The sequence below is a fragment of the Ostrea edulis genome, chromosome 6, assembly GCF_947568905.1.
Source record: "Ostrea edulis chromosome 6, xbOstEdul1.1, whole genome shotgun sequence".
Taxonomy (NCBI): Eukaryota; Metazoa; Mollusca; class Bivalvia; order Ostreida; family Ostreidae; genus Ostrea; species Ostrea edulis.
Window position 1 is genome coordinate 22,029,744 of NC_079169.1, and position 9,792 is coordinate 22,039,535.

General features: G+C 37.0%; 1 pseudogene; it reads left to right on the plus strand.

Annotated features, from left to right (window-relative positions):
• The first annotated feature begins 1,702 nt into the window (after window positions 1-1,702).
• Window positions 1,703-4,960, plus strand: LOC130047216 (uncharacterized; annotated as a pseudogene).
• Window positions 4,961-9,792: the final 4,832 nt, after the last annotated feature.

Below are 9,792 nucleotides of genomic sequence, written 5' to 3' on the forward strand. Positions count from 1 at the left end.
TAAATAGTCATACAGTGTTATATACATGTAACATACTAAATAGTCAAACAGTGTTATATACATGTAATATACTAAATAGTCATACAGTGTTATATACATATAACATACTAAATAGTAATACAGTGTTATATACATGTAACATACTAAATAGTCATACAGAGTTATATACATGTACATGTAACATACTAAATAGTCATACAGTGTTATATACATGTAACATACTAAATAGTCATACAGTGTTATATACATGTAACATACTAAATAGTCATACAGTGTTATATACATGTAACATACTAAATAGTCGTACAGTGTTATATACATGTAACATACTAAATAGTCATACAGTGTTTTATACATGTAACATACTAAATAGTCATACAGTGTTATATACATGTAACATACTAAATAGTCGTACAGAATTATATACATGTAACTACTAAATAGTCATATAGTGTTATATACATGTAACATACTAAACTGTCATACAGTGTTATATACATGTAACATACTAAATAGTCATACAGTGTTATATACATGTAACATACTAAATAGTCATACAGTGTTATATACATGTAACATACTAAATAGTCATACAGTGTTATATACATGTAACATACTAAATAGTCATACAGTGTTATATACATGTAACATACTAAATAGTCATACAGTGTTATATACATGTAACATACTAAATAGTCGTACAGTGTTATATACATGTAACATACTAAATAGTCATACAGTGTTTTATACATGTAACATACTAAATAGTCATACAGTGTTATATACATGTAACATACTAAATAGTCGTACAGAATTATATACATGTAACTACTAAATAGTCATATAGTGTTATATACATGTAACATACTAAACTGTCATACAGTGTTATATACATGTAACATACTAAATAGTCATACAGTGTTATATACATGTAACATACTAAATATTCATACAGTGTTATATACATGTAACATACTAAATAGTCATACAGTGTTATATACATGTAACATACTAGTGTATCATATTTTGCATCACCGGATACTTCCTTTATTTCCAACTAATGAAAATTGTCCTTTAATACAACGCTATTGCGTCATTTACCCACAATGCAATTATTGCAAATGTATTACAGGATTATCGAACATACATCACAAGATTATCAAATAAAGCAACATTTTACACGCCATACATGGAGATCATGGTATTTAAGAAACGCTTTGTTTATTTGGGGGTCTATAATAATTTTGTTAAAGTACAACTATTCATACGATGCAGATTAAGATACGTTATTTTTTTTCCAAAGTTTGGACTCTGTACATTGTAACTATGGCTACCAGGACATATAGCAACATAAAATGATGGATACTACTTCTGGTCATTTGATGTGAAATCGTAAAGCTGTATAAAACCTAATAAGATAGCAGGGACCATAGTAAAAAATATTGTGTATGTTTGGGGCATTCTTTTTATGCTGAAATATGACCCCCATACTACATGTACCTGACTGAGTACTGGATTGCAAAGAAACATTGTGTATATATTTGGGGTCATTTTTCAATGTTGAAATATGACCCCACCACTTGTCCGAGATGTGAATTGTAGTCCCAGATGTGGATTGTACAGAAACCATTTTGTACATTGAGGGTCATTTTTTTTCAATGTTGAAATTTGACCCCACCAGAAATGATCCATTGAAGAGAACATGTCTAAGGGTATTTTTTTTTACAAGGGTTAAAATTTCACGTTTGGGCGGGTAGTTAATTAACGGTCTGGGTCAATTTTAAACGTTGAAAAATCTGTTGAAAAATGAACTCTAGCGTCGTTTTTCACCGGGGTCGCTATTTAATGTTACACCAGTTTCTAACTCTTTTTAACAGTGATTTTATTTTTGTCTCATGCCACGCCTACCAGACTAAGTAACCGTGGCTAGCGACGGTGAAGTTTCCAAGCTTTAGTCGCCCTCTGCTCTTCTGGTTGACCCCACCTCTCTACCACTTACAATTTTCATGTTCAATCTGTTTGCAATATACAAATACAATGTATACATCTAACATGCTCAGTTTTTACTGTATACGTTTCTACTATCTAGATTTGTTTACACTTGTAAACAAGATAGCATATTATGTATGACAGTGTAATCAACTTCTTATAACATCAGATTAGATATAATTTATACATGTATATACATCAGGTTATATATAATTTATATATACATCAGGTGACATATAATTTATATATCTTCTGTTGTATGAAATTTTCAGAAGGATGTTTTTGCATATGTGTCTATTTAAGAAAAGTTTTTAAACGCATTAAGATGACATTCCTCGAACCTTTTAAATGGAGAGCGTTAACGCTCCGTGAAATACACGGATAATATGAAATTCATATAAAAGAAAACGTCAAATTTTCTAAATTATTTAACTAAAACGAAACTTACATGGTATAATGTCTCTTTTGTAGTTTTTGAAAATGTGATACTTACCGGAAGTAAAAACAGTAACTTCCGGTTTATTGAGAAAAACGTTGAAAATTAGTTTTTTCTTTGTCCCCATATACATGTATCTCGCTTATAAATCAAGTGTTTGATTTGATTTTCATATATATTATTGACATTATCGATCTCTAGAGTAAAGTCAAATATTTTTTTCAAAATTTCCTTCCGTTCGTGAAATATGTCCGAATTCCGTTTTAAACAGAAATTTTGTCCAGGCATTTTCTCATAAATGATTAAAAATTTGATCATGGAATTTTCAGGGATGGGAGATCTTGACTTGTACATGTGACATACGCATGTCATTATTTCGGCCGTCACTTCTGATCGTCACCGGAAGTGAACAAAGAAAACGTCATATTTCAAAATTGTGCGTTTGAAATAAAATTTGCATGGTAAAATAGGGTTTCCTTTGTAGTTTCAGAAAATGTTATACTTACTGGAAGTTAAAACATTAGCATGTGTTACATAATTAATACGTATTTTTTCACAATAGGTGTGGCACGCTAAAAAAAAACACCCCTCACTGCTCAAAGGCCGTAAACGCCGAGCATAGGCCTAAATTTGAAGCCATTCACCAGTCTTTGTGACGTCTCCATATGAGTACTAAATTCTCGAGAGTGACATTCAGCGAGATACAAACCAAATATCATTGAAACTTACGCTTCTCTATCTTTATTTAAGCTGTGCTTTCTTGTAACAAGCACTTTCGCTGAAAATGTTCATTTCAAAATCTGAAAATCGCGTTTATTAAGTCGTAAGTAATTGTGTTGCATTTGTTAAAAATACAAAGGTCTGCTTCTATTTTGTACATTTCTATAGATATTAAAAAAAAAACCCGTGACAAGCATCTAGCAGTTTCCGGATTTACATACTTCATAGTTCTGCTAGATAGGCACACACGCAATCCAGGAATCAAAACAAAGACAAGACAAAACTCAATAGTAGGTAACATATTGAACAGAAATTGTATAGAACTACAAGATCTTTTATATGATATAAAGAAAAAGGGCTTTCTCATCATGTTCAGGCCTATGCTCGGCGCTTAAGGCCATACAGCCGCGAGGGCTCTTTAGCGTGCCACACCTATTGTGACACGGGCCATTCGTTTTTTAAGGTCATCAAAAGATTTTTAAGGCATCAAAAGAAAGACAAAACACCATAGTAGGTAACAGAAGAAAGAGAAGGTCGAAATGGTCGGAAAAAATATACCACAATTGCAACAACAAAAAAAGAAGTCCCACGCGCACACTTTTTGTTTCAGTGACCCCTGCGCCGTGACCTTTGGACGTTAGAAAACCGACCCCGATGCTCATTATAAACTGCAATTCAATGTAGATAAATCTAAAGTTTTGATATTTAACTCAAATGGCAAACCTCAAGGGAATGAATTTACTATTAATGGCAATACGATACAAATTGTACCAAAATACTGCTATTTATGTGTTATGATGAAATGTAATGGGAGGTTTTAACTTAGCAACAGCTGTGCTTATTGAAAAAGCCAGAAAAGCATGTTTTGAAATGAAAAGAATCATTGGTATTGATAACCCATGTAAACTTTTAGAAAAACTTTTTGATGCTATTGTACTTCCAGGTCTTCTTTATTGTGGTGAAATATTGGGAGTGGATCTCTCATCCAAAGATATTTCAAATCTAGAAAAATTTCACTTAAAATTTATTAAAGATACCCTTGGAGTGCACTGTAAAACATCCAATGCTGGTTGTCTAGCAGAACATGATAGACTACCACTTTGGTCCAAAATTTCATTCTCAAGTATTAAATATTGGAATCATCTGATAACGTCTGACTCTTTGGCTTTTAAACTTTACCAATCCACAAGTGATTACAACACTTGGACCAGGAAAATATTTTCTATTCTAGATAATCTGGGATTTTCAAACATTACAAAATATAAAGATTCAATTCAACACTTTTTACCAAACATAAAACAAAGAATCATTGACCAGTGCACCAAGGAGCAATCATCAACAATCTTTGGTTAAAAACAACTTGAATTTTATAAAAAAAAAAATGAAAAAAAAAATATATATATATATATATAGAAATCTATATATATATACAAGAAAAAGAAGTCCATATGTTGATTTACTCAGAAAAAGATCTGAGAGATCTTCTCTTAATAGAATTAGATTAAGTGCACATAAACTTGCAATAGAAAGTGGTAGATATAATTCCACATCAATGAATGATGTTGTAATGCGTGCAATACTGGTGTGATCGAAGATGAAATTCATTTTCTTTTTCAATGTAAATCTTATTCTAAGCTAAGAAACACCTACCTTAGAAACATTTATAATATAACACATAAAAATATTACTCTGGACAATGAAAGATACATGTTACAAATATATTTTAACAGTGATATACATAAAGTCTTAAAAATTACTGTGAAGTTTATCAGAGACTGTTTTGAATACGGAAGTCAATTACTTTCATATGCATAAAAAATATGTATAAACATTATGCATTGATGTTCAATGGGCCTTTGCCAATTATTGTAATTGTGTTTGTGCCAATAAATATTTGTATTTGTAAAATATTATCGACATGCTTTTCCTTAATGCAGAGTGTGAATTGATACAATATTTCGAAGAGTTGTTTTGAAATTCCTTCTTCAGCGGAATTTTCTTAAAAATCTCTGGAAGCGCCAGTTAGTGTGCATCCAACACAACAACAAACACTCAGTTGTTAACGCAGCACATTTAATAAACCGGGAAACGCCAGAGAAAAACAGAAAGGTGACTAAAACATAGAACCATACCGGTTACATAATGCTAACCCGGAATGCAAGTAATTAACATACTGGTGTCACCATTTTTTCCTTTTTCTCTTAAAAAATTACAATTGAATACAAATGCAAAATCTAGACAAATGCAATATCTAGAGAGAATATATAAACAAAATGCGAAAGAGAGTACTATCAAGCACACGATATAGATCACGCAATGACAAATTAATCTGGAAGGAATTAGCACAAGAAGGGATTATTATGCCCCTAACACAAATCACACGGTTCAATCACATACATAGACGGATAACCACTTCGGTGGATGGCGAACACGGGTAGGTCTAGCCGGATGAAAGACCGCATCATTGTGGGTGGGTGGTAAATCAGAGTCACTGTCAGTTTGTGATATCTCAGAAACTAGCGGTTCTGTGGGTCTATCTGCACGCAGTGAAGATTGAAGTGGAAATGGTGGATCCGAGAGAATAGTAGGTATTGGTGGTGGGGACGGGTATGTAGGATTGGTTAATTTGTTTTCCAAGTTCATTAATTCATGAGGCGGTTCATCACACTCATCATCAGAGGGTAGTTTGTTGGGAATATGGTCTTGACTGACTTCCTTCACTGGTACAAAGTAGCAATCACTGTCTTTAACACGATAAGCTGTTCGTCGAAGCAGGGAGCCACTGAACTTGCTAATGTGTCGCCATTCGCCATCACATGATACCACAATATATCTGTCTCTGGTTCTTGATTTATTACGGTCACAATATAAGTATACCAAGTCACCAACTTTGCTGTGACATCCAGGGGCACTGCTCTTTCCAGGTTCTTTAGAGGCCTGCCTGTGTGTGTGATTATCAAGCTTAATGGCATGTTGTTGCGAAATAAGCTCGTAATCATCAACGGGAATCTGTTCATGTGAGAACTGGTCACGATGGGTCCACATCTCTTTGGCCGAGATTCCTCTACTTCTTATACGTGTATTCAGTCGAGAGGTAATCAAACACAAAGATAATGGAGTGACTGTGCGACATAGTGGATCATGGCGCAAGATTTCTGCTTCTAGTTCCTGTATTGCTCTTTCTGCTACCAGGTTTTTATTGATATTTTTTACGCGTCCCACTTCAATGGATATGCGATACTTGGCTAGGAGTTTATCGTTGATTAATGAGTAATGTCCGTGTATAGGAAGGTATGTACTCACGCAGGACCAGTATGAGGTGGCGTTCACGTTTAAGGACATCAACTGCAAACAGATAGCCGACTCTGTCAGGTGCTTGGCTTGAAGTGTGTTCTGGTTGAAAGAAACGATTTACCACTTTTTTCAGTTGATTGGAAGATGGATGGTCCAATGAAATGTGTAGAGAAGTAAGGAGTCCCTCCAGGACACTGCGAGGAACAATAATACATTCCTGTGTTGGGTGGAATGGGACATTACGTTTCACCACCAATAACCCATCCTTGGCAATGACTGCATGCTGTAAATAACGCTTGACATCCCGAATATTTGTGAGCTTTTTTGACGGTATTGTGCCTTGCAGGAGATGGGCATGTGTACGTCTGAGATCTGGACAGTCCTGTTGGATGGCAAGCCATGAAGTTCTTGTAATAAATGGCATTTTGGCTCTCCCCTCTGCTATGTCCTCAGTGGTTACTCGATGAACAAATAGACTGGGCAATAGTGTTGACAAAGGAGCAGATTTGGCAAGAGGGATTATCACATGCAGGAACATTTCGACTACATGTACTGAAATATGTAGGTAATATAGCTGCACCTGATACATGGCGCAAAGATACTTGAAACCTGCTCACCGTTGACAGGAATGTTGACACACGTGGGCTAGCGGAAAATTCGCCACGGCACATTTTCTCGAAGGCCTCCACACATGGCTTGCTGTCAGTGAGAACACATGCATTTAAGGAAGACTGCACGATGTATGGGCTGAAATGTTTTACAGTTGCTGAAATTGAGAGTGTTTCCACTTCACAGGGAAGCCATGTAAGTTGATTAGCACGAAGTTTAGCACTGAAAAATCCAGAGAGGCAAAGTTTGTCATTGCGGTTTATGTAAAGTGTAGCCCCAAGTCCTCCACTTCGAAGAGCACCATCAGTAACTATCCACAACTGGTCCGTAGCTTGTAGGAGAGTAATAGTCTGATTGGATGAGAGACTTTTCTGGGCTTTTTTAAAATGACTATGGATATCGTCAGTCCATTGAATTTTGTCTTTGGAGTCTTTGCCAGAAGTGGCAGCATCTAAAGGAGATATAATATGTGAGCATCCTTTTAAGACACGGCCTAGAACTTTGAAAGCACCAATGAATGACCTCAAGCCGGTGACAGTAGATGGGGGTTGACAGTTGGCTAGTGCAGCAATGCGATGAGGGCTTGCACGAAGGGTACCTTCACGCCATATCCATCCCAAGATTGTGGCTTCCCTTGGTGCAATCACAGTTTTTGATGCAGACAAGTTAAGGCCATTTCTCTGTAGAGCTTGAAGTGTCCTTGTGAAGTTATTAAGGAGGTCTTCAGGAGTAGATCCACCACAGTACAAATCATCAGCTAACTTAGCGACTAGACCCTCCTGAACCAAGTCACCCAAAACTCTACAGGTTAGCTCCTCTAAAATGGTCTCCGAGCCAGGCATACCCATCGTTGAACGGGCATAAACTCTTACGCTACGAAAGGGGGTTACCCTCCACAGTACTTCATGGATTCTTTTGCGAGTGGAATTTGGTAAAATGCCTGTGTAAGGTCTGTTATGGCAATATAACTCCACTGAGCAATTTGTCGGAGAGTCGAATCTACATCAGGCATAAGAGATGGCTGCGGCTTTCTGTATCTCCCAACATCTGTAAATGCTGTAACTAATCTAAAGCCTCCAGATGGCGTTTTGACCAGAAATGATGGATTTACATACTCGACATTGACTTTCACAATCTCTGGTTTAGTAAAAACACCACATGCCTCCAACTCATCAAACTTGTACTGAAGTGTTGAAAGAAGTTGTTTATTGTACTGAGGTAAGCGCCCCTTTCTTTGAGGAAGTTTAACTGGACCCATATTGACAACAGCTTTAAGTGGACCACTGGCACCATTGTAGCCTTTAAAATCTGGGTTAAACACCTCACTGTATGCATCAAGAGTCTTCTTGAACTGTGATTTCATCGCAGGAGAAAGAGTATTGTCGGGGTCAAGGTTGACTGCAGTGGGGTGTGTGGTTGTTCGTTTACTGTATTTAGTGTTGGTTTTCGGGATGGGTCTAGTGTCTCCATCATCTGGAGAGACGTTAGGAGAGAAAGTGGGTCTCACTAGGCACAAGTGTTGGTTTCGTTTAATTGTACAAGGTTCATTTGACAAGTTAGCAATCCGTACTTTTCCTGCCACGCTGTCTATAAATGAAGGAGGGGCCAATTTGCTGTAGAACTTTGACATAATGTGGGTTCAAGTGAAAATGTGTTGTACTCATCAGGACTTGTCACGTCGTCAGGAAGTTTGACCTCAATGTACTCTCCTGGCCACAGGGTTGTAGTGTGGGGTACAGGAGCTCGAAGTACTTGTGTGAACCGAATGGAGTGGTGTCCTTCCTGAGCTTTAGTTCCATGCCGGAATATACAATTGTCACCAATTCTGATTTCTTGCCGGGCGGGTCTGACTATAATGTCATTTCCCTCCATAAATGGAATCTCATGCAAAATGGGAGTGTCCAGGTTGTCAACAACTAGCCCTTTGAATGTTAACTCTTGTTCATCATGATTAAAAGTTAGTCTAGTCTCACCAGATACATGGAGTGGTGATAATCTATCTGCCTGATGGGCATATTGTGATGAAGGGGTGACAGATGCTTGTAAATTGTGGGCAACGTCCGATCGAATCATGTTACCAGTTGCGCCACTGTCTATGATTATACGAACAGAATAGTGTGTTAGAAATGCATCAATGTACGGAGATTGACGTATTTGCACCCTGCTAACGGAAGCATCCTGGCCGACTGAAATCTCATCTTCATCGCTGCAATGGTTACCGTCATTACCCATTATCTGCCTTGCCTTTGCAAAGTATCTTTTGTCACTTTGGGGTAAGTACGAACACTTGCCAAGAAAGTGATTGTATGGACGCCCAGAAGCCCTACACAATGGACAAGATTTCTGGACTTGTGGTGATGAGGTTTTTTCACTGAAGAAAATTATGTGCGCATAGCTCTGGCAAACTCTGTGTTACGTAGTTCTTCCAGTAGTGAATCAAGGGCTTGGGAGATTTCAGGCTTCAATGTAGCCAGGTACGCGATCTTAGTTCGGTCCCATACCGTTGTTTCACTAATCTTGGGAGCTCAGGATGGATTAGGGTAAGCCAGGTAAGTACGATAAAGTTCTCCATTGTAGGGGTAAGTTCCTCATCATCTTGGATTTCTTGGCCATTGTGTGTAATACCCAGGTCTGTTTTCAGGAGGTTATCTTCAGTAAATGCCATTAGTCGCTGAAACAAGTCCTCTGGTCGTTCGTTAGGCTGTAATCGAATGTTTACAAAGTCAAGGAAATGCGCACCCGTT